The sequence below is a fragment of the Ictidomys tridecemlineatus genome, chromosome 6 (assembly GCF_052094955.1).
Source record: "Ictidomys tridecemlineatus isolate mIctTri1 chromosome 6, mIctTri1.hap1, whole genome shotgun sequence".
Taxonomy (NCBI): domain Eukaryota; kingdom Metazoa; phylum Chordata; class Mammalia; order Rodentia; family Sciuridae; genus Ictidomys; species Ictidomys tridecemlineatus.
This window is the reverse complement of record NC_135482.1, coordinates 73,482,492-73,507,763: the sequence shown is the minus strand read 5'-3', so window position 1 is coordinate 73,507,763 and position 25,272 is coordinate 73,482,492. Positions and strand designations below refer to the sequence as shown.

General features: G+C 36.9%; 1 protein-coding gene across 1 annotated transcript in view; it reads right to left on the bottom strand.

Moving 5' to 3' along the window:
• The window catches only part of Slc2a13 (solute carrier family 2 member 13), a 319,628-nt gene that overhangs the window by 188,168 nt on the left and 106,188 nt on the right, over positions 1–25,272 (bottom strand). The gene's annotated exons all lie outside the window — the stretch shown is intronic.

The window sequence follows — 25,272 nt, the reverse complement described above, 5'->3', positions numbered from 1 at the left end:
CAGAAACACTACTCTCACTGACTTCCAAGAACCATATTCTCCTGTTTTTTTTTTTTCCCCTATATCGCTAGATGCTTTTGTTCAGTCTCCTCTGCTTTGTCTGTCTCTCCCTCCTGATGGCCAAAATTTGAAATGCCTCAGGGCCTAGAGGATACCTTCTCTTCTCATATATGCATGCCCCATGAATCTCCTCCAACTCCAGGCTTCCTAAATTAACACTGTAACATCAGTGTCTCCTCTAAGTCCTATACACACATACTCAACTTCTGACTCCACACCTGCATACAGATATACAAATCATACTAGCCAAAACAGTACTCTTGACCCCTCAGCAATCCACTGGTTCTTCTGCATCCCCTTTTTCAATAAATAAGCCCCCACTCACCCAGCTGCTTCTACAACTATCCATTTTTCTCACATCCATTGATCTATCCACTTAGCCTTTGATTATTATATGTATGTCCCTTAATGGACTCTAATTTCCATACAGCTGGGGTCCTCCATTGTAATTTTATCCCTAAATTGATCTGTAACTTACCTATTTATTGAAAGAATTTTTTCTACTTCAAAAACTACAACTGCTTTTCACTAAAAGGCAACTTTCCATAGAATTCTGTCTGATCTTTTCCAGGATCAGACAGTGGGAAAGGCATGTGCTGTGGAATTGGACATGACTCAGATTCTACAGGAGACATGCTCTGCCAACCCCATCTCCACCACCAGCACCATTATCTTCATTATCCACAAGATTTATTCGGCACTTACCATATTCTACAAACCAAGTTAATGTCTTTATACACATTGTTTAACTCTCACAAACACATATGGGGCTAGGATTACCATTCCTATCTTACAGATGATGTTTACAGAGATCACCAAACTGCTAAGTAGCATAGCTAAAACTCAGGTGAACATCTTACTCTAAAGCCCTTCTAATTTCTTCTCCTGCAATCCTAGTTCAACAACTTGTCTAAAATTGTCCACAAAGTTATTAACAGCATATAGAACATGTGATCTCAACCCACATTCAAAATAATATGCTGCACATTGCCAGTGACCTCATTTGTAAAACAGGGTGATGACATAAACCAGAATGATGTGTACATACTCCCTGTACCAGGCAGCCACACCACAGCTGCCAGTTCCTTTCTCAAGTTCTGATGCTTAAATGCATTTGACCACATTTTTTTAAAGTTCACATTGTTGACAAAGAATTTTCTTATTTCCTCTGTTACCTTTAGTTGTCGACGGACATTTATTTATTAATTTATATGTGGTGCTAAGAATCAAACCCACAGTACCTCACACATGCCACACTGGTCTACCACTGAGCTACAACCTCAGCCTCTATGTTTAGATCATTGATTAAGAAGTGCTTCTTAAAAATTTATTTATTTTATAATTTATTTATTTATTTTTATTTTTTTTTCATCTAAATGCCCTCAGATTTCAATCTGAATTATTTTTTAAATTTTTTTATTAGTTGTTCAAAACTAAATGTAAATACTACAAAATTATTGTATATGTTCAAAATTATTAAAGAATCACTTTTGCACAAATCTAGAAAATGGCTTGAAGCAATAATGAATATCACTGAATATCAGTGTAAATTGAGTTTTTCACTATGAAGTTTGATAAATAATTCCTGTTTCTCTTATGTGTTTATATATCAAATTTTCCTTTAAATTTTCACAGACCACTTATAGTAAAAATTAATTTCTGATGTCAAAACTCAAATATTTTACTTTCAGACAATTTTATATGTTATAACTAAATTATTTCACTTGATTATGCTGTACCATTCAGAGATTTTGAAGTTCAAACTAAAGTCAAAAGGCATGCATTCTTTCAACATTTTGCCTTTATGTCACCCAATACTTTTGCTATACCTGGAAAGGGCTGAACTCACTATGGTGGTCCTGTATGAAAATGGTACAGTTTAGATAGGCAACCATGCAACAAAGAGATCTGGAAGGCGAATTTCACTTATTAAATCCTAATTTTAAAAAATGTGATGGGACTGAGTATGGTGGTGCATTTCTGTAACCCAGCTACCCAGACGCTGAGACATGAGCATGATTACTAAGTTCGAGACCACCCTAGGCAACTTAGTGAGACCCTAACTCAAAATAAAAATTGTCTAGAAGATGCAACTCAGTGATATAGTGCTTTCCTGGTATATACAAGGTTCTGGATTAAATCCCTAGTACTACACACACACACACACACACACACACACACACACACACACACACGGTGGGGATAAGAAGAAATATCCCTTTTGGGGCTGGGATTGTGGTTCAATGGGAGAGTGCTCCCCTAGCACAGGTGGGAGCTGGATTTGATCCTCAGCACCACATAAAAATAAAGGCATTGTATTGTGTCCATCTACACCTAAAAATAAAATATTAAAAAAATTCCTTTTTCACCTAACTTCATTTGCTAATTTGATATATAATAGTTAAAAATAATAACAGGAGGAAACTGAGAAAATTTTCTACTCCTTTTTATTTTAACTATGTGCATTTATTTTTAAGACAATCTATTTATACTATGAATCCCATACAAAAAGAATATTGATATAAGAAACTTTATTCAAATGACAACTTAGATAATGCCCATTTTTTTTTTTTTACCAGATTTGTGTCACTACACGGTAGTAGATATTTTTCAAATATCTCCATGGCAAGCCCCATTAATTCTAATTGAAGTTTCCCATTCCCAGCTTATCTTTGTCAGAAAAAAACAGGTTAGAGATTGCAGCCAAACATAAGATTTCCCAGAGGCAATCTGGAAAGGAGTTATAAGCATTCAAGTAAGCTACCTGCCTGAAGATTTATTTATTTAATCAGGATAGCTTTCCAAACTTCAAACAACTTCATGCACACAACAGATAGAGCTCTGTAAAAGTGACTGTTTTTATTTCACTTCCTATTAACATGCATAACAAATGGATACAGCCAAAGGACATAAATGTTCAATAATGGATACTTGCTTATGAATCTTGAGTGATAAATAAACGTCAAACTGTATTCTTAAATTTAGACACCCTAAATAGTTATGGGTGCTAACAACAGACTAGGAGTGCTCCTTTCTAGGTTAAGGATGCAAATACAAAAACTCATATCTGAACAGTGAAACCACCATTCAGAAATGTGAATCACAGAGAAAGCACTATTGTTATAGAGTGTCAACTGTGCTCAGGATTTCATTTTCTGACTTCTAATAGGGCTAAAAATTGGCCTGAGAAGAGCTTCTACCTTAAAGATTCACCCCCAGCTCTACTTATGACAGCACTAGGCAAGCTCAGGGACATAACTGCCCCCGTACACAATATTCAAGATAAGTGAGTGGTGGCAAGTTACTTCACTTCTTCATATGCCACCAACTTTCTGGTTACCACCAAAAGTAATTCATTATCCTTAGCAGATCTGTGCATGAACAGATAAACTTAAAGAGAAAGGAGACACGGTCCTTGTACCCTAAAAAAGTTACATGATAGATGGCACTTACCAGAATAGACTAGGATAAGTACCACTGGGGTAAACTCACCAGAGGGCTCAGAAGGAGAGGTGTATTCTAGCTAAAGTAGATCACATGCAAGCACATTTATTAGTTCCATTATAAATTTCATGATAGAGTCATTATTTTTCATGTTACTTCTGATGTTTCCTATTTGCAACTGCTTTAATCTTTAATCAGAAATGCATCATTTGTGTGTGGAAGGCCAAACTGACTTACCTTACCCAAGTATTTTAATCTTTTTGGTCCCAGGGATTGAACCCAGGGGTGCTTTACCACTAAGCCACAACCACAACCCTTTTTTAAACTTTTTTCCTTAGCAACTTAGTTGCTAAGGCTGGTCTCAAACTTGTAATCCTTCTATCTCAGCCTCTCAAGTTGCTGGGATTACAGGTGTGCACCACCAAACCAAGCTTTCTTACTGTTTTAGTCAGCTTTTCCCTGCTGTGACCAGAACAACAGTAAGGAGGAAAAGTTTATTTGAGGGCTCATGATTTCAGAGGTCTTAGTCCATAGATGGCTGGCTACATTCTTCAGGCCTCCAGGTAAGGCTGAACATCATGGCAGGAGAAGGTGACAGAGGGAAGTAGCTCATATCATGATAAACTTGGAAGCAGAGAGACACCATGCTCCAGATACAAAATATGTACCCCATAGCTATACCCCAATTCCCACCTCCTGCAGCCACACCCTACCACTTCAATTAATCCCATCAAGGATCAATTCACTGATTGGGTTAAAATTCTCACAACCCAATAATTTCTCCTTTGAACCTTCATGCATTGTCTCACATGTGAGCTTTTGGGGAACACCTCATATCCGAACCATAACACTTACCAAGTATTTTACATAAGATCTTCTCATTTGATGTTTCCCACCTACCAAAGACAAAACTTTAACTTTCTGAGACACTCATCTCTTGAGGCTTTCTGGCCTTTATTATCATTAGAGAGTGAACTCCATCTGTAGAAAAACTCAAGTATGTTGTCTTTCTCCAGCCCTAACCATAACATTTCGATCTCACACAGTGCACTAACAAGTTTTCCTAAAAATCGAACTGAAGGAAAATCAGAAAAGAAAGCATGAAAACAATCTAAGTGGGGAGAGGCAAGGAGGGAGGGACTGGAAAGACAGACTTGAGCAGGACCTCCTCTCTGTCCAAGCTTACTAATTTCCAACCAGGTAAATCCATCTGCACTGCTTTCTGAAAGGTTTGTAATATTAATTCCACTGGGCAGATCAGAAAACAGCTTAGAGAAGCCAGTCACTGCTTCAGAGAACAAAGAGCTAATAAGTGACAAGGTCAACACTTATGTGACTGCAACTCCTCTGAAGTCCCAACTCACACTTCAAACTAATTTCTTTCGGACACTGAACAAGAAACAGGGCCAAACAGAACTTCCCTCGTGATTACAGAGCATTTTGTCTCAATCCTCAGTTCCCCAAACAGAGAAATCCATGCAACAGGATTGTCTATAAAGAGGCATAGCCTTTTGGTATTCTCATGGTATTAAGAACCGTTTTTCCATGACTAAGTTTTGAAGAAACATATCAGAATTTACAAACCTGTTTCCCTCAAAATCACCCTTGGGAGGGAGATTATAAAATTATTCCAATGATATTGTTATAGTGTAAATAACTCTGAAACTGTTTCGGCACCGATTTGGAGCCTATGGCACCCTCTGAATATCTCAGTGCCTGCAAACCTTCACCCTTTTCAGATGACGTTGAGTTCTGGCAGTGGAGGCATGCAGAGGCAAAACCTAATTAATTGTAAAATGCCATAGTTAGTTGAGTAAAAGCAAATGGGACAAAACAGAAAAGATGCTTATAAGCTAATGAGCTATGTCAAACAACTGTGCAATCCAGAGCCTTAACTTCTGGTCTTTGTCCTTCCCCTGGCTAATGCCCTGTTATCCAGAGAGGTCCCCCGTTAAAACTCCAGCCCTCTGCTGTTTAAACCATCATGTGTCATGAACATGTATCCCTTTTCCTTAGCAGTCTTACTTCATTTAACGAATTTATTGTGTGAATGTCCCCAGACACATTAAGCTCCCTGAGCTCAATAACTACCTGGTGTTGTCACGACTGTAAAGGTGGCAAATCAGCATTTAATAAATTTCTGTTGAGTGTGTGAACAGAACATATCATTTTGTGAAGCAAAAACTGCCTCTCAAGGCAATTCCTACAATAAAAATAAAACAACAAATGGTAGCATTACTCAACTATAATCCATCTGCTCCAAAAGAGAAAACAGGCCAATTCTTTTCAGTTGGTTAAGAAACCAACTTTTAGAGTCACAGAGCCTCTTTAACAAACTACTTATAAAATATGATGATCAGGGGACTGGGATTGTGGCTCAGTGGTAGAGTGCTGGCCTAACATGTGTGAGGCACTGGGTGTGATTCTCAGTACTGCATATGAATAAATAAATAAATAGATAGATAAATAAATAAATAAAGGTCCATGGACAACTGATAAAATATGATAATCAGGCAATAGAAAATACAATTTTCTATAAACAAAGTATTTTAATAAAGGACAAGGATATAAGACAAATGTTTTAACTTTTGGGTGACCCAATTTAAACAAATTTCTGATACTGAAACTAGGATACAATATTCTATAAACACAGAGGCAGTAAATTATGAAGGTTTAATGCAGAAATGTTCAATTATTAACATCCAGTGAATATAACCCATTTATTATTTTTAAATGATTATTTTTTTAATCAAAACAATTCACTCCTTTCACGATATTACAGAAAATGCAGATAACAGTTTCTTTCAGTTAATTCTTTAAGAGGCTAATGCCTGTGTTGACTAAAAAGTGAGAGTATACTACAGGGAATCAGAAATTTTTTGTGAACATCTTCATGGCTCTGTAAGTAGGAAAACAAACAGTCCTTAGATGTGCTCATTAACTAGCAGACATTTGCTGTCATAGGTCTTTACAAAGACCAAATCCATAGGTCGTCACTGGGGAAATCACCAACAAAGAGCCTAATGGTATTGATTTTCAAACACTTCAAAAACAAGAACAGCACAACAAGAATGCTAAGTCTACTAACTTGTTTCTCTGACTTACACTTAGGAAATTTATATATTTAGGGGAAGGATATATGCAAACAACTTTTTTTTTTTGGTCTGAGGATTGAACCCAGGGGGTGCTTAACCACTGAACTACATCCCCAGTCCTTCTTTTATATTTTAAGACAGGGTCCTGCTAAGTTACTTTAGGCTTGCCAAGTTGCTTAGGCTAGCTTTGAACCTGTGATCCTCCTCCTGCCTCAGCCTCCCGAGCTACTGGGATTACAGGTATGCACCACTGACACCCAGGTATGCAAACAATTCTTATAAAAAATATCATCTTTAGCCAGATACAGTAGCCTAGTCCTGTAACCCCAGTTACTATGGAGTTGAAGCAAGAGGATCACAAGATGAAGGTCAGCTTTGGCAACTTAGCAAGACCCTGTCACAAAGTAATTTATGAAAAGCGCTGGGTTCAATCATCAGTACATCAGTTTATATTCCATTGTGAATACAAACCACATTTTCTTTATCCATTCCTCTATTGAAGGGTACCTAGGTTGGTTCCATAGCTTAGCTATTGTGAATTGAGCCATTATAAACACTGATGTGGCTCAGTGGTAAAGTGTCCCTGGGTTCAATCCATAGTACTGGAAATAAATTTTTAGAAACCTTCATACTGGTTTTGGCTTTACTAATTTACATTCCCATCAGCAGTGTGTAAGGATTCCTTTTTCCCACATTCTTAGCATTTGTTATTTTTTGATTTCTTACTAGTAGTCATTCTGGTTGGGGTGATATGGAATCTCAATGTAGGTTTTGTTTGTTTGTTTGTTTGTTTGTTTTTGGTATCAAGGATTGAATTTAGGGGCACTCGACCACTGAGCCACATGCCCAGTCTTATTTTGTATTTTATTTAGAGATAGGGTCTCATTGAGTTGCTTGGTGCCTAGCTTTTTTTTTAATTAATTTTTAAAAATTTATTTTATAATTTATTTATTTTTATTTTTTTTCATCTAAATGCCCTCAGATTTCAATCTGAATTATTTTTTAAATTTTTTTATTAGTTGTTCAAAACATTACAATGATCTTGACATATCATACATTTGATTCAAATGGGGTATGTAATCTTATTTTTCCACGTGTACAGATTGCACTATCACTTTGGTTATACAGCCACGTTTATACATAGGGCCATACTACCCTTCCTATGCCCCTCTCCCCTCCCATCACTTCTTTCTACCCAATCTACTGTGGCACGTTTCTCTCTCTCTTTTTTTTCTTCCCCCTCACACCATCATACGATCCAGTTATATCCTGGGTATATAGCAGAATGAATCAATGCTAGCATACAAAAAAAAAAAAAAAGAGAGACACCTGCATTCCCAATGTTTATTGCAGCACTGTTTACAATAACGAAGATGAAGATATGGAATCAGTCTAGATGCCCATGAATGAATGGATTAAAAAATGCTATATATAATACAATGGAGTATTTTGCAGTCATAAAAAAGAATGAAATTATGTCATTTGCAGGTAAATGGATGGAACTGGAGATCATCATGTTAAGCTAAATAAGCCAGACTCATACAAGTATCCTCAAATGCGGCATGGAGAGTGAAGGTTGGGTAAGGAGGACTACATAAAAGTAGTGGATACCAATAAAACACGGATACTTCACAATGAAACTCGTTATTCTGTACAATTAATATACGCTAATAATTATAAAGTATAAATTCAAATAAAAACTTTACAGCAGAAAAAATAGTAATATGTGGTTAGTGTTTATAATCTGAAAGTTTCATCACATACAAAGCAAAACAAAACAAACACAAAAAAACAAAGAGGTAACAATTCTAAACTCACTGATTTGAGGAAACCACTGCTACATGGTCTGGTTTCCCTTTCCATTGCATTATTTAGTGTATCATTTCTCCTTTTATTTGTTTTAGTATAAGATGGTTTGACAGAATTCCCAGAGCTTCTATTTATTTCTGTTTTTCATATTTACTCAATTCCTTTTTCTGAAATTACCAGATTAGCCATTATTTGCATTCTATAGTACATAATACTGCTATTTATTTAATAAAAATGAAATAAAATTATTCATAAGTGCTAATAATAATCACTAAGAAAATTATTAAGAAACCAATCAAAATGATTATTAATTCAGAGTGTGTCTCTTAGTGGCTTCTGTTTAGAGTGTCAAAAGATAAAAATTTTCAGGAGCTATAAAACCAAGATTTTGGTGAACAGATGGTTTTAGATGAAAAGGTTTTAGACCAAAATCCATAAAACATGGGAGTACACACCGTAAGTTTACATGCTAAAAGGAAATATGTAGCTTATAATCTATCCAGTTGGGTTACACAGGATGGCCACCCCTTATCCAGGGGTACTATGTTCCAGGATCCCCAGGTAATGCCTAAAACTCTGAGAGTATCAAATCCTGATATATACTATGTTTTTTTTCATATATATATATATATATATATATATATATATATATCCTTATGATTATTTAATTAATAAATTAGGCACAATAAGATTAACAGTAGCTAATAAAGAAAACAGAACAATTGTAATAATATTGACTAATAAGAAAATGAAACAACTATACACTATAACATAATTTATGAAAAGTGGTCTTTTTTTATTTGTTCTTTTTGCATATACACGACAGAAGAGTATATTTTGACATATATATATGGAGTATAACTTATTCTAATTATAATCCCATTCTTATGGATATACATGGTATGGACTTTCATTAGTCATGTATTCATATATGAACATAGGAAATTATGTCAAATTCATTCTATTCTCTTTCCTATTCCCTTCCCCCCACTTACCCTTTTCTCTAATCTGATGAATTTCTATTCCCCCCACCCTTACTGTGTGTTAGCATCTGCATACAGAGAGAACATCCAGCCTTTGGTGTTTTAGAATTGGCTTATTTCGCTTAACATGATAATCTCTAGTATAATTCATTTACCAGAAAATGTCATAATTTTGTTTTTATGACTAATATTCCATTGTGAATACATACCACATTTTCTTTATCCATTCCTCTATTGAAGGGTACCCTAGGTTGGTTCCATAGCTTAGCTATTGTGAATTGAGCTGCTATAAACATTGATGTGGCGTGTCACTGTAATATGCTAATTTTAAGATATCTGGATATATACTGAGGAGAGAGATTACTGGTTAAAACGGTAGTTCCATTCCAAGTTTCCTGAGGAATCTCCATACTGCTTTCCAGAGTGATTGCACCAATTTGCAGTGCCACCAGAAATGTATGTGTATCCTTTTCCCCAAATCCTCTCCAACATTTATTGTTCCTTCTACTCTTGGTAATTGCCATTCTGACTGGAGTGAGATGGAATCTCAGTATAGTTCTCATTTGCTTCTAATTGCTAGAGATGTTGGACATTTTTTCATACATTTATTGATTGATTGTATTCCTTTTTCTGTGAAGTGTCTGTTTAGTTCCTCTGCCCATTTACTGACTGGGTTATTTGTTTTTTGGTGTTAAGTTTTTTGAGTTCATTGTATATCCTGAAGATTAATGCTCTAAGTTGCCAGTGGCAAAGACTTTCTCCCATTCTGTAGGCTCTTTCTTCACATCCTTGATTGTTTCCTTTGCTGCAAAGATTTTTAGTTTGATATCATCCCATTTATTGATGTCAACGTGGTCACTTTGTCTCTCTAGAATTTTCTATTTAATATAACTGAAACTTCAGGTAAGCAGAATCCACTATGCTTTCTAATCTTCCTACCAAAATGTCAGAATTAACAATATCGGCAGCTCAACCAACAAAAATCAAACAAAACTCCAAATCCTTTGTGTTCCTTAAAGTTGGGTAGTTTTCTACTTTCTTTCATGCCCCAATATCATATCTCCATCAATTAATCATTATATGAAAAATGGGGTAAAGAATTTTTCTTCATCTATTGGACCTATTATATCAAAACATCATAAACTAGGTGACTTGTAAGGTGTACATCTCTCTCAGTTCTAGAGGCTGGGCAATCTGGTATCAAGGCTCCAGCCTTCTGGAGAACACTTCCTGGTTTGCAGACAGCACCTTCTTGATGTGTCCTAATCCCTCTTGATGAGGGCTTTGCCTCCATGACCTGAACACTTCCAGAGGCTACATCGCCCTAGGACTCAGGATTTCAACATATGAAAGAGAGGTGCAGCCATGGACACAGTGGACAGGGAGGATGAAAAACACTGATGTCACAGCAGAAGTTTTTCAAAGTACACAAAATTCCTGGAGACACCAACCCATGCCTAGGTACTCATGTTCCCCACCCCTCCTCCAGTGATCTAAGTCCTCCATGACTGCTGCACCTTCTTGTGAAGGGAACCAGTACACTGCTTTTCAAACTGCATGTAGGGTGGACCATTTTTTCGTTTTGGTTTTTTTACATTTTCCACTTATTACAGACTAGTGTATTTGTTGAATATAATAAAATCAATTACAAGAAAAATAACATTTTAAAAAGGACACACAACAATTCTTAAATAAGATTCAACAGACACAAAATTACTCTGGCTGGTTGTTATAAAATTTTCAGATACTTACTCTCAATTTCTGAATTTAATCCATAGCAGACAAAAAAAAAAAATTGTAGACAGGCACCAGCCTCTGGTGCACACTCTGGTCTCTGGTCATAAGCCAACCAGCTATAAAGGAACATCTCAGGTTTATCTATGGTGCATGCCAGCAGGATACAGGTCTGAATTTAAATGAGGCTTATTTTCTTTAGGACTACTAGCCTGGTCTTGGTTAAAACTGCCAGTTATGACTGAATTATAATTATGTAGTGAGTTAGACTATCAAGAGGCATACATTTCCTAGAGACACAAGTATAAAAGCAATTGGCAAGATCTAAGTACCTAGAAATGATAATATTTCAAGCTCTGATCATATGGAAACTTAATGTTACCACCTAGTTTCTCCTTGGATGACTTTTAAACTATAACCTTTTGGTTTTATGAAAAGGCTTTCCATACATAAGGTGCTAAATAAAATCCAGTGGTGTGCATGCATGTGTGTGCGCGTGTACACACACACACACCAGAAACCTATAGCTCCAATCCATGGCCAGGTGGCTATGAACAGATTATTCAAATGTCCAATAAGATGTTTTCTCTGCCATGAAGGATCTCAATGTAGGCAGACAGATACATCACAATGACAAAGTAATGAAATAAGTGCTATAATTCAGACGTGTAAAGATCTCAGTACATCTATACACTGTTCATTCCTAAATTCACATCTCCAAATTTGCCCTATCTCCCGAACTGAAAACTTGTTTACCCAACTGTCTACTCAATTTCTTCAACTGGAAGTGTAAAGTACTTTTCAAATAAAATGTGTCAAAAGCAAACTCCTGACTTTCTTCACAAAATAACAACAATGACTTCCTTCTTCCAACCTCTCAATTAATGACTTCCCCATCCTTTAACATGCTCAAGCCAATAATTAGGAATTTGGGAATCAGTTGAATATAGATGTATCTGGGGGTCATAACCTGTATGTGTTTATACATTGTTTTTTTCTTAAAACTAAAGGTTAACAGTTAAAAGCTGTCAATGGAGAGACACCAGGTCATTAAATTTATAGTTTATAGTCAAAGCTTATGATTATACCATGTCTAGGTATTTAAGGCAAGAAACTTGGGGTTATCTTTAATTAAACTTGTCCCCACATCTAATTCATCAAGAAATAAGGTAACCTCTATCTCTACCACTTCTCATGACTTCATGGCAATCACAATTATCTGTTTCCTAGATTAATTAGTAGCCTCCAGCTGAAGTGCACCCTTGCCTCATTCCAGTCTACTGTGAATAGGACTCAGAAGAGCCTTTCTAAACCTAAGTTTACCGTGCTGGTCCCGAGGCTCACAGCCTGAGTGCCTTCCCTTGACATGCTAGCACTCAAACCCAATGCTTCCGGTTCCTACACAATCTGCTCTTCTGCCCTTGCCTCCTGAAGCCCTCCAGTTAATCCTGCTGTAGCCACACTGGCCCGGGTACCTGTATGGCTCAGTCTCCTCACTTAATCTTTGAACACATGTCATCTCTCAGACCTTCCTGAGCCAACATATAAAATAAGTGCAACCCTCTTGTCCCACAATCACCTGCCATCCTTAATCTACCCATTAGAACTTTTATCCCTTCACTACTACACATTAACCTTTATCATCATCCGTCATTCATGTCTCTGAATTTGTTGGTCACCTCTCCTCACTAGAAATAAAACTTTAAGAGGGTTTCCTTTTGTTTACTGCTAAATCCTCAGGGTCCAGAAGGATGCCTGTTATGTCACAGGTATTCAATAAATATTTATTGAATGATTAAATAATCAAAGATGAATGCCTTGCTCAGGCTGGTTATGGAGAATGTCAGGGAAGGATTCACACAAAACAGTGACACTGTAAATAAGTCTTAAAAGATGATTCAAGCTTGTACAACATGGAAAGAACTAAAAACATAATCACCATATGTATAACTTTCTTCCACAAAAGCCCTTCACATAAGAATACATTATAGGAAAGACTATTATTGCTCTCACTGAGAGAATTCCCAGCAAAAAAAAAAAAAAAAAAAAAATCCAGAAGATGATCAGAGAATGGGTAAACAAGAAAACTGCCACAGTTGTCAGGAAACTGTACAGATAAGAAACTGCTGCAAAATACACCAAACTCCTAAAAAATGTAAACACATTTCTTGCAATCTATTTATTGCTGTCTTGACCCTTTTTTTAACTATAAGATCTCACTTTAATTCTCCTGGAGTTTTCCCTGATATGACTATAACTCTGACTAAACAGAAAACCAGTAGGGAGAAAATATGGAAAGTCTAGGACTCTTTTCCTTTACACATGATTATATTTTGGTGCATCTTTTCTAGTGGCGCCTACTGCCATTCATTCTGGAGGCATATTTCTCAAATATCACCTCCTTTCCCTGTCTGAAATAGTCCTACACATATTCATGTGTTTATTTGTTTCTCATCCTCCTCCAACTAAAAATTGACTTTCTTCTAACAGAGCAGGGACTTGCTTACTTTCTCACAGTGTTCCTAGAGTGAGCAAAGTGCCAAGCACACAGAGAAACCAATAGATATGCAAAGAATGAAGAAATACAATTCAAATGATAATTAAAAGACTATTTAGCATAGGGAGTTGAGACCCTGCCTCCTAATACCTGTTTGTACTTTTTCTAAGAGTTATTTGATTTACCATTATCAAAAGTACAAGCTACACTGTACCCACACTTACATTTCTGGCTCTACCCTATTCTGGGAACAGCATTTCAACATACAACAGTGAAACCTAAAGCTGGGAAGTGGCTTCTCTGAAGATTCAGTGCTGGAGCAAAAGAGCCGAGAAATTGAAGGAAGTGACTCCACAGGGCCTCCCATTGTCCCCTAGTGGCCACAGGGTCTGGGACACTTCAACTTATTAACTTTCATACCGGTCTGTGCTCACAGCTTAGAAACTTTTAAGAAACGTCGACTATCTCCACAATAAAATCTTTAATATAAGCCAAAGGATTGGACTTCTCCATCCTCCAAGTTCTCATGATCATACTGGCAGATTAGACTCAACTGTATCAGATTCACAAACGCAGGCGCCCAGGCCCCAGCAATCATTCCTCCCTCCCTCCACTTAATTGCCTGTGGCCCACGCTCAAAATCCAGTCTCGTAATCACAGGATCACTTAGGGATACATTTCATAAAAAGCTATCAGCATTATCCAAAGGACTATCTCTGCTTTTGAACACTGTCAAATATTTCAAGGACCAATGAAAAAGTGCCACCCTCTACTGATTCCTATCAACTATGGCAGGCAGTTGTCAGAACAGCCTTCTGCAGGGGTCCAGTCAGCTGCCAGGTGGAGCTGCTCTCTCTCTCTCTCTCTGGTTCACGTCCCTTCAGGCCACGTCAGTTCCCTTTCAGGCTTCATGAACCAAGGCAACTCCATCACCTCACCTGGGGCTCTCCCACCTGCTGAAAGCCAGCTTCTTCCCTCCTCACACCCAAGTCAGTCAGCCCTGAGCAAGGACAGGGACACAACCACTGGTCAGCACTAGAAGCTGACAAGCTAGAGACCAGGGAAGCCCAGTAGAGGGCGGGATTTTCAATAAAGTTGTAATCCCTGATACAATTGTTTCTCTCTCCTTTTAAAATAAACTTTGAGGTAATGGAAGAATGTATCTCACTCGGGTCTTAAGTACAATCAGAGAAGAATGAAGAAATACAATTCAAATGATAAGTAAAAGACTATTTAGCATAGGGAGTTTAGACTCCCTATGCATGAAGGATGTATGAAGATGGTGAGCTCAATAAATGAAGCTGTGCAGGCTAAAAAGGGCTGTCAGCATTAATTTTTCCATCAGAAACAAAAATAAACCAACAATTATCTCCTATCATGAGTTCATTTTTAAAAGGACAAAAAATGTATTAAGAATATAATTATAAAATAGGGACAATAGTTTCAAAGAAAAAAACATTAGGCAACTTCAGACCAAAACACATGAAAAAATAATAGGATGGTGAGGGGAGCACTATTATCAGTAATGCTGGGGATTAAAACCCAGGCCCTGAGCTTGCTAGGCAAGTGTTCTTATCCAGCCAGAAAGATTTTTTTTCTTGCCCTAAATTGATACCCAGAATAAGGCCCAACGCTGTGGAAAACAAAGGGACAATTAAACAGCCTACAGTCCATGAGAGAAGAGAGGGAGTGTACCTCACATCCCAGATCATCACTTAAAGGACCAAAAATTATCCATAAAGATGGAAGGGCCAGCATGACCAACATCTCACTGCCCGGCTGAACATGTGTTTGAGGTATTCTTGTTTATCTGCCTCCACTGTCTATTTGAGAAGGAAAGAAAGATAATTGGAAAACGATGGTTAGTTGGGAAATGGGAGCCAGGAGGAACAGAAGAGAAGTGCCATAGTTTGAACAAACCACCCTCTGGGAGGATAATGATGCCACTTTGAGTCCATTTGAGACAAAAGAATAAGCTTTAACTCAGATCTGAAGTTTTAAAGCAAGGGGGCTTATAAAAACAGGAAACAGAATTTGAGAACTCTGTTACTTATGAGAAAGGGCAGGAAAATTTACTAAGCACAGGTGGGTACCATGTGTAGAGGAAAAAAAAATTTATCTTTCATAATTGAATGCCATGAAGTTAACATGATATAATAAACCTGGGGGGGTGGGGAAAGCTCAAGTTTTCCAAAGTTGACTGCAAATCAAAGAAAATTCTGTACAACAGCACAAGTGCACAGATGGACTTTCAGGAAAAGAGTGATCTAGTACAACCTTCACTTTACATATGAGGAAACCTGGTGCTCAGCTCACATGTAAGGATCCCAGTGTTCATGCCTATTCTGTTTCACTCTGCATATTCCACACAGAGCCAGAGTTCTCTCTGACAGGGAGGTGCTGGCCTGATAGTGAACTCAATACAGGTAAGGGGGAGGGGATCATTAGTTTTATGAGGTGGCAGGGAGAATGCTACAGCAGCCCTGGTATGTCCCACCACACTTCCTTTTGTTGGTCACAGACATTTTCTTAACTCTTCATTTTCCCTTCATTTCCCTTTTGCATTCCTTGGCAACTTTCTGCACTCACTCTTTTCCTTCTTTTCATCCCTTTTCCTATGGTCAATCATAGTGAAAGGCACAGAGGTAGTTCAGAATGAAAGGGCATCACTTTGGACTGTCATCCAAAAAGCTCCAACAGCTTCGAGTACTAACATTTTCTAACAAGCCAGTTTATACTGGTAAATGCCATTGTATTTTACATTTAGACCCACCAAAATTAAGTAGTAAGATTAAATGAAAATATACATGTAATGGGCAAAGGTACAAATTTCAACTTTCTATTTTTAAAAATGTACTAAAACTGACATCAACCTGGACATGGTGGCATACACCTCTAACCCCAGGTGCTCAGAAGCCTGAGGCAGGAAGACTGCTAGTTCAAGGCAGCCTGGACAACTTAGCAAGACCCTGTCACAAAATAAAATAAAAAGGTCTGGAGATGGAGCTCAGTAGTAGTGCATCCCTGGAACCAACCCCCAGAATGCCCAAATAAAAAAGCAAACTTGACAACTTCAAATTATCATCAATTTCTTACAAACAGAAACTAAGAGTTAGGTGCTGGTTATGCTTTTTTCCTTAAGCAAAATGTAGTTATCACTTCCTTCAGAAAGTACTTTTTCAATTTCCCAATTTAAAGGCTAAAAATTCACAAATATGAGCATGGCTCTATGTACACACATATGTACATATGTAGGTTCATTGTCATTGTTCCCTTTAAGGAAAAAAAATCCACGTTATGAAGTATTTAGGTATCTAAGAGAAACAACTCTATAATAATCAAAAATTTTAATTCAAGTATAAAACAGAATTTATTGCATCTCCCTATCCAAGTAAACATCATTCCAAGATATATATAAATAGCAATGATTATTCAAGAAATATTATCAGTAATGAAACTATCCAATAACTTGACATTAATATTTTATCATCACTACACAATTTTCATGCTAATGTTTTATGACTATCCCTTTTTAGAAGCTAATAAACATAAAAGACAAGCTTTTAGTAGGAACTGTGAAGAGAAACAATGTGGTCTAGGTACCATTTCTCAGATGCTGTTTGAGAGATTCAGAACAAGTCCCTAATGGCTTTACTTCTGCATCTTCCTTGTGTGAGTCAGTTGCTAGGAAACATGAAAGGCAGGGATTCAGTATTAGGTCTGCAGAACAATGAGCTAGCTTAATACTTATCTGAATACTAACACATAACCTTCAAAAACTTGTCTACATTAGGAGGCTAAAGATCACATCTTTTCCAGAGAAAAAGATTTCAATATGGTAAAGTCCCCTCCTTTTTAATATTTATTTATTTATTTATTAGTTATAGATGGACACAATACCTTTACTTTATTATTTATTTTTATGTGGTGCTGAGGATCAAACCCAAGGCCTCACATGTGCTAGGCGAGTGCTCTACCGCTGAGCCACAACCCCAACCCAAGTCCCCATCCTTTAATAAAGATTCTGACATCCACTGAAATAAGAAGTTAACAACTGTAGACATCTGAAAACCTTTTTTTTTCCACTCAAAAGTTGCATCCATCCTGCTATGAAACTTAAGAGATAATGCAAACTGATCTCTCTGCTTCCTGCTGCATTTAGATATTGTTGCACCTACCTGTGCATACACACACATGCACACACACAGAAATCACAGAAAAAAGAAGAAAAAACACACATCTCATCATCACAGTAATAAAAATACCTGCTATAGAATTACCAGAAGACAAAAGTGAGAGATTAGAAATAAGTAAGGGAAAGCCTTTCTCATAATACCCATGCGCACACACAGGCCCACATGCATACATCAGATGCACTTCCCAGGCCCTGGGCTCTTAGTCTACCAGGACATAATAAACAGAAAAAAGGCTCTCCCATTATTATTATATGGGGAGTCAGGAAACATGGGATCAATCCATAAATTCACTGTTTGACTCTGAGAAATTGTCTAAATTTCTCTGAGAATTATTTCCTCATCTGAAAATTAAGAAAGCAATGGTAATCTCCATAGGTTTTTTGAGAAGATGAGATGCTTATGGAAACATTTAAAAAATGTATAGCACCAAACATGAAAATATAGTAACAGCAACTATAAAATGGCCATTTCAATGAACAGGTAAATTAACAGGACTCACTATTTAAGACAATTAAGGCAACTAAAAAGCATTAATGATGATTTTTTATGAAAAAAATTTCATGTATATTAGGCATTTCCATTAATATTAATGTCAAAATAACAACTCAGTGTGGGTTAAAAATGTGAATTTAAACAGGGGTTAAAAAACATGAACTTATGGGCTGGGGATGTGGCTCAAGCGGTCCGTGCTCGCCTGGCACCACATAAAAATAAAATAAAGATGTTGTGTCCACCAAAAACTAAAAAATATTAAAAAATTCTCTCTTTCTCTCTTTCTAAAAAAATATGAACTTAAATAAGAAAAACACAAGAAGAATTTACATTATACGTTTCTTAAAGAGATTTTAAGCCATTTGCATTTATTTCTCCAGGTTTTTAATCGTGGAAAATAAACTATCGCAGATGTAAAAGTATATAAATGATATCTCAAATATCATCCTTCTTGTCTTTTCCATGCTACCAGTACTTGTACCTTCAACAAAAGGACCTCCAAGCTGTAAAACTTATAAACCTCTACTAAATTCAAATTGAAAAATAAAAAATCTTTTTAAGGTGCTTTGTACATCCCAGTGACCAACCCATATACTAAGCACCCAGGATCTCTATGTATTAGTTTGCCAGGGCTATGAAAACAAATACTACAGAGTGGCCTAAACCACAAGTTCTAAAATCAAGGTACCAGCAGAGCTGGATTTCTCTAAAGCCCCGCTCTCCAAAGCCTACAGATAGATCCCACAGCATCTTCCCTCTGGGGTGAGAACATCACTTGTGCCTTCCTCTTCTTATAAGGACACCAGACTGACTGGATTTGAACCTGAATGACCTCATATAACCTTAGTAACATCTCTAAAGCTCCCATCTCTAAATACAGTCACATTCTAAAATACTGGGGGTTAGGGCTTCCTCATATGAATTTGTAAGGTTAGCAATCAGTTCTTAGGACTCCACTTGCTGGCTGATCTCAGAGGAACATTAAGCACTAAAAAATGCTGATGACCCTACTTATTCCACACACAGGTGACTCCACTTTCCCCAATTTCCAAAAGCTCCACGTCCTTATCAAGGAAAGAAACAGACAGTGGCTCAAAAGGCTGAGGCAGGAGGATCACAAGTTCCAAGTCAGCCTCAGTAACTCAGGGAGACCCTGTCTCAAAATAAAAAATAAAATAAAATTTTAAAAAGGCTGGGGTTGTGGCCTAGTGGATAAGCGCCCCTGGATTCAATCTCTGGTATGAAAAAAGAAAAAAAGAAGAAACAGTGCCCAAGGCTGGAGATTTAGGAGAAATGAAGCTGACATGCGTAAATATCCACACGTCTGAAGAAACAGAAGGCTCTTACACTCACACATTAGAAGGATAAACAGTGGCAGGTTCAGCTGTTATCAGAAAGTTTCCTCTACTGAACCCGTGTGTTGGCATTTATTCAATCTGTGCCTTCAACAAAAAGAACCGCATTGCTAAAACCCAGAATGGCAACAAACACTAGGGAGAGGATGCAAATAGTAACTCTGTAAATTTTCTTTCCAAGGGAGCTATTAAAAAAAAAAAGAAAGAAAGAAAAAAAAAAAAGAAAAGAAAGAATTCGTTGAAAATCCTTCCTGAATATTTTTTAAATTAACATGGAATAAAAAGTCAGGTGAACCAAAATATTTCCTTTGTCTTAGCCTAAATGCTTTGATGTTGTCTAAAAGGACCTAAACAAAAACTAAACATTACATGACTACAACTTTTACCATTCCCAAGATTTTCTCATTTTATCCTCTGGATTACTCCCTAAGATAGGGAAGGAAGGAAAACATGAAGAAAATGAAATCAGTGAAGTCAAAAGACTTGCCCAAGGTCACAAACCAGTTATCTGAGGGACCCAGAATGAGCATGCAAGTCTCCTGACTTCTAAGTCAGCACTCCTTACTCTTTTGAGATTTAATGACACTGAAGACACTGAAAGAACAATTTTGCAAAATTCACTTTACTCAGCATGACTGTGATGGAGTAAAAGTCCATAAATAAAATTAGGTTCACCGAAATTCTGCACATAATCATAAAGCAAATTTAGTCTGAAATAAAAATAATTCTGACCACTTCTTCAATAAGTGTAACATTAGTAAGATATGACTCCTCAGTGAAATTTTAAAAATATTTTTGCTGAGATTATTTCACTAGGCTTAATAACTGGGTAAACATAACAAAACTGTAATTCAAGAAAAGGAACTCCCATAATTAATCTAAAGCAAATTTAACGTAGCAACTAGATTACTAACTAGATGATCTTACTGGCTTACCACACACATCTTCACTAGGCTGTCAACATTTCATCTGCTAACAACTAAAATTAGAGCCTATCTGAACCACAGACAAGATGACCTTAACTGATCAGGTTAAAGAAACCAGGCTTATACAGCACAAAGGAAAAACCAACTATCAGAGTATCAACTATAGGGAAAAACCTGCTGTACTGAGACTTATTATATATGTTAGGCTGCATGTTCTTGTGTACTCAATGCCTCAGTCTTAAAGCCTATTCTATGAAGTAAGTGCTATTCCACACCCACTTTACAAACAAAGAGACAGCATTGAGGTTAAGCTATGTACCCAAACAACCACATTTTAAACATGCCAAAGCTGTAATTCACACGACATTCTGTTTGACTCCAAAGTCCTTCTATCCATCCTTCTACTATTCTGCCTATTACATCTGAAAACAGGCCAAATGACAGGCCCAAAGAGCAACAAAATGAAATTTCTGAACAATATATGCAAGTAAAGATAAAATGATTGAATGAGGTTATGGAATTCCCTCTCAAAGTCTCAGAAGGTACCTTCATCCACTCAGTCTTTCATGCAGCAAACCTAATAAGCACATGTCAAGAACCAAGCCCTCTCCTAGGTCATTTGAGGCTGAGAATAACAGGATAAGATCTTTCCTTTAAAGGGCTCAAAGTCCACTGAGGAAAGCAGGTGAACATTCAGAAGTAAGTTTAAAAGGTATTAGTGTGGGTAGTGCCATAGGCTAAGGTGACAAAAATGCCTAGCATGTATGGGGACTCAGGGTGTAAGGCATGACTGAGTACAGGGTACATGCCTCCAATAAAGAAATATGAGAATGGGTTTCACACGCCGATTTTCACTCTCCTTAAAAGCCAGTGAAATAATGAGTTTTCTTGGGTAAAAAAGCCAGATCTCTGGTGGGTAAAATTTATGTAGACCAAATATGTAACTTTTTGATAGTAAAGGTTTGATCCAAAGATAAAATTCATATTTATTTTAAAAATATATCCCTAGTACCACAAAATATAAATAAATAAATGTAAATTTTATGATGTATGAATTGCATTTTGATTTAAAGAAGCTTTAATGAGAATAAGTCAACAATATAACCTACAGAATTTTACTCAAAATATTTTTTTTTGAAAAATGAACTATAGCATAATACAAAATGAGTAAATTCAAATTATACTATTCAAAGAATCTGTTAAAGAACCATGTTATACACCATGACATCTCCTCCACAAATACTGGAAGAAGGCAAATTAGATTTCAGGTTTTCAATATCAGGAAGAACTCCACTACTCTCCAGTTCAACTCTCATCAGATGAGTATCACAGAGGTCATGGTCATGTTGCTTATTCTCCCCTGGCAGTTAACATGTTTCTGACAATCACATTTTAATATATTTATATTGACCTTATTTTACTTACACACACACACACACACACACACACACACACACGCGCGCGCGCGCGTGCAAGAATTCAGTTAGCTAGCTGGGTGCTAGGAATTTGCACACACTCTACCACATTGGTATCCTTGTTGCCTCCGCCATAACAGGAACTTACAGAGATTTTTAAAGTACAGTTGTGCACTGCTTAACATCAGAGAGATGTTCTGAGAAATGGGTGAGTTTGTCACTACAAACATCCTTGGGTAGACTTACAAAACATGCATGATAAAGCCTACTCCACACCAAGAGTGTGCAGTTTACACGTATATGGTGTAGGGCCTATTGTTCCTAGACCTGTGATGAACAACACAAGATTACAATGATGCAATCAAAATAAGCGATAAATACAAGAAGAATGAGTCTGCTGCTGGTGGTAACATGACATACCATTTTATGGGAAATCTTTTATTTTTATTTTTTTTAAAGAGAGAAAGGAGAGAGAGAGAGAGAGAGAGAGAGAGAGAGAGAGAGAGAGAGAGAGAGAGAATTTTTAATATTTATTTTTTAGTTTTCGGTGGACACAACATCTTTGTTTGTATGTGGTGCTGAGTATCAAACCTGGGCCGCACGCATGCCAGGCAAGGGTGCTACCACTTGAGCCACATCCCCAGCCCAATCTTTTATTTTTATGAAAGGGGTTATATTCTAAAATAATGAAAAAAAATTAGCAAATACATATACCGGTAACACAGTCCTTTATCATAATTATCAATTATTATGTAGTGTATAAGTACACATCAATACCAGTATCACTATGAACACACAATGCATTGCACTAGGACTTCACACTGTGACAACATCACTGGGCAACAGGAATGTTTCACCTTCATTAGAACCATATGGGACTACCATGCAGCCCACTGTTGACCAAAACATCATTTCGCACTCATGATTTGTGTTAGCTTTCCATCCCTGTGACAAAATACCTAAGATAACTTTAAAAGAAAGGTTTATTCCGGCTCACTTTCAGGTTTTAGTCCATAGTCACTTGGAATTGGGCAAAAGGCCATTATATTTTAGACACAAATAATTCTACATCTTTTATGATGGCTGAATCCCTGAAACTAGTTCAAAGTACTCTAAATTTGTTTTAATTAATTAGATAATTTAACTAACTTTTAAATTTAGATAACTGAATTAATTAACTTTTAAAGTAATGAAATAATTTATTCACTATGCTGCCCAGGACAGCCTTGATCTTGTGATCCTCTTGCCTCAGCCTCCCAAGTAGATGGGATCACATGTGTCCAACATCTTGCCTATCTTCAGAAATTCTGACAGCTTTCACCTTTTATTATCAGCCCACCTGGTTGTTCTAACAGTCTTTTGTTAGAATGCTATCTACTTACTCAACAGTAACTCATGAACAACATAAAATGTGGCATTACCAATGAACTGCAATCCCAGAAGATAATGTTTTTAAGACTCTTCAGAAGGTAAAACCATAACAATATATAAAAGTACCTCAGAAGATTATACTTCAGATTATAATAATGCAAGTCACCTCATCTGAGAAAAAGGCTTTCTGTAGGTTGAATATTAGGGTAAGGAATATTTATTTTCTGTATATAGATCATATAGAGATTTGGGGATTTTTCTCCTAAGACCGTCCTCTGACTTGACACATCGTAGAGTAACTCTTCATTCTGCATCTTCTCACACCAATATTAGTCTGCTTGCTAGACTCTGAAGGCGTTGGTCATCAAGGGTAACACAAAGTACCTTGGAAAAATGACTGTTTTCCAAAAACTGCATACCTCAAATAAATCAGATCAAACAGAATCATGGTGATATATTATTATGTTGGAACATTTATAAACCCACACAATAATTTAGTGGAGAGAAAATAAGTCATTTCTCTATTTAGGAATTGAGCAGAACAAAAAATAGACCACCTGAGTTTCTAATCTGCAGCATAAAATGTGGTTGTTCATAACACAGTGTAGGGACCAGTAATTTAGATCTGTGAGGAACACTCACTCAAAGTACATATCAGCTGGGGGTTCGCTGCTCTGCTTATGTCCACCTCCACTCTCCCCCACAATGAACAATGGGATCATAATGGGAGTGGGACAGACAGAAAGGTTTGAGAATCACTGCTCCAAACAACAGAGCACTCTAATCAGTGCTCTAAACACTTACACATGGTTATCCAAATAGCATTATAAAAATTAAAACAGTTACATAATCAGGAATAAAGTTAATTTTTTAGAAAGCAATACTTGTTGGGGAGGAGCTTATCAATGATGCCAGCCTCAACTTTTATTTCATGGAAAGCAGTGCGGAAATCCTTGTTTAAAAATAGGATTAATTTCAGTGCATATCATTTTTAATGCAGTGCCAACTTCTGAAACTTATAGTTCAAGTACTAATGAAGAGAAAAGGCAAAAACAATGCTTAAGCAAAAAATGAGTGAGAGTTGACACCAATAAGGAAACTTGAAAGTCAGAGTGCCCCACAGGCAAATAACTACAAAGGTTCTTGAATCTGTAAATCCAGGCCTTAGGCATGCGGCACAGTGGTGTAGCTAAATCTGTGGCTCCTATATCAAGGTGGATTACTGAAGCAGCTAATGACATCCCCGATACCCAGTACTCCTTAACCACTAAAATAAACAAAGCAAATTTTCTCCAAATAGGTATTTTTTCAAGAAATGCTTCCAATATATTTACTTACTGAGTACTATAAAGCACTGGGAATTTTTCTCCTTATCCCAAACAATAACATACACAAAAATTCCTTGACATGGGAACAATTATTATTCCCTTTTACAGATGAGGAAACAGAAGCACAGAAAATTTAATTAACTTCCCAAAGATATGACACTAGTGCTTTATAGTTTGATCTCAAATGTCCCCCCAAAAGCCCCCGTGTTACAAGGTGTGGTCACCAATTTAGCACTATTGGGAGGTGGTAGTATCTTTAAAAGCGGAGGCCTGGAGGCAGCTTTTCCAGTCACTGGGTCTGTGTCTGGAGGGAGACCGTGGGGCTCAGTCCTGCTCTTCTACTCTTTTGCTTCCCTGACATGAAGAAAGTGGTTCTGTTGTTTCCATGTGCTAACCACAATGTGCTGCCTCCTCACAGACCCAAATGCCATGGGGAGAACCAACCAGGGACTGAAATCTCCAAAACTGCGACTCAAAATAAACTTTCTCTTCTTTCATAAGTTATTTTTCTCCAGTAACAAAAAGCTAACTCACACAGTAATTAGTGCCGTGAAATTTAGTCCCAGA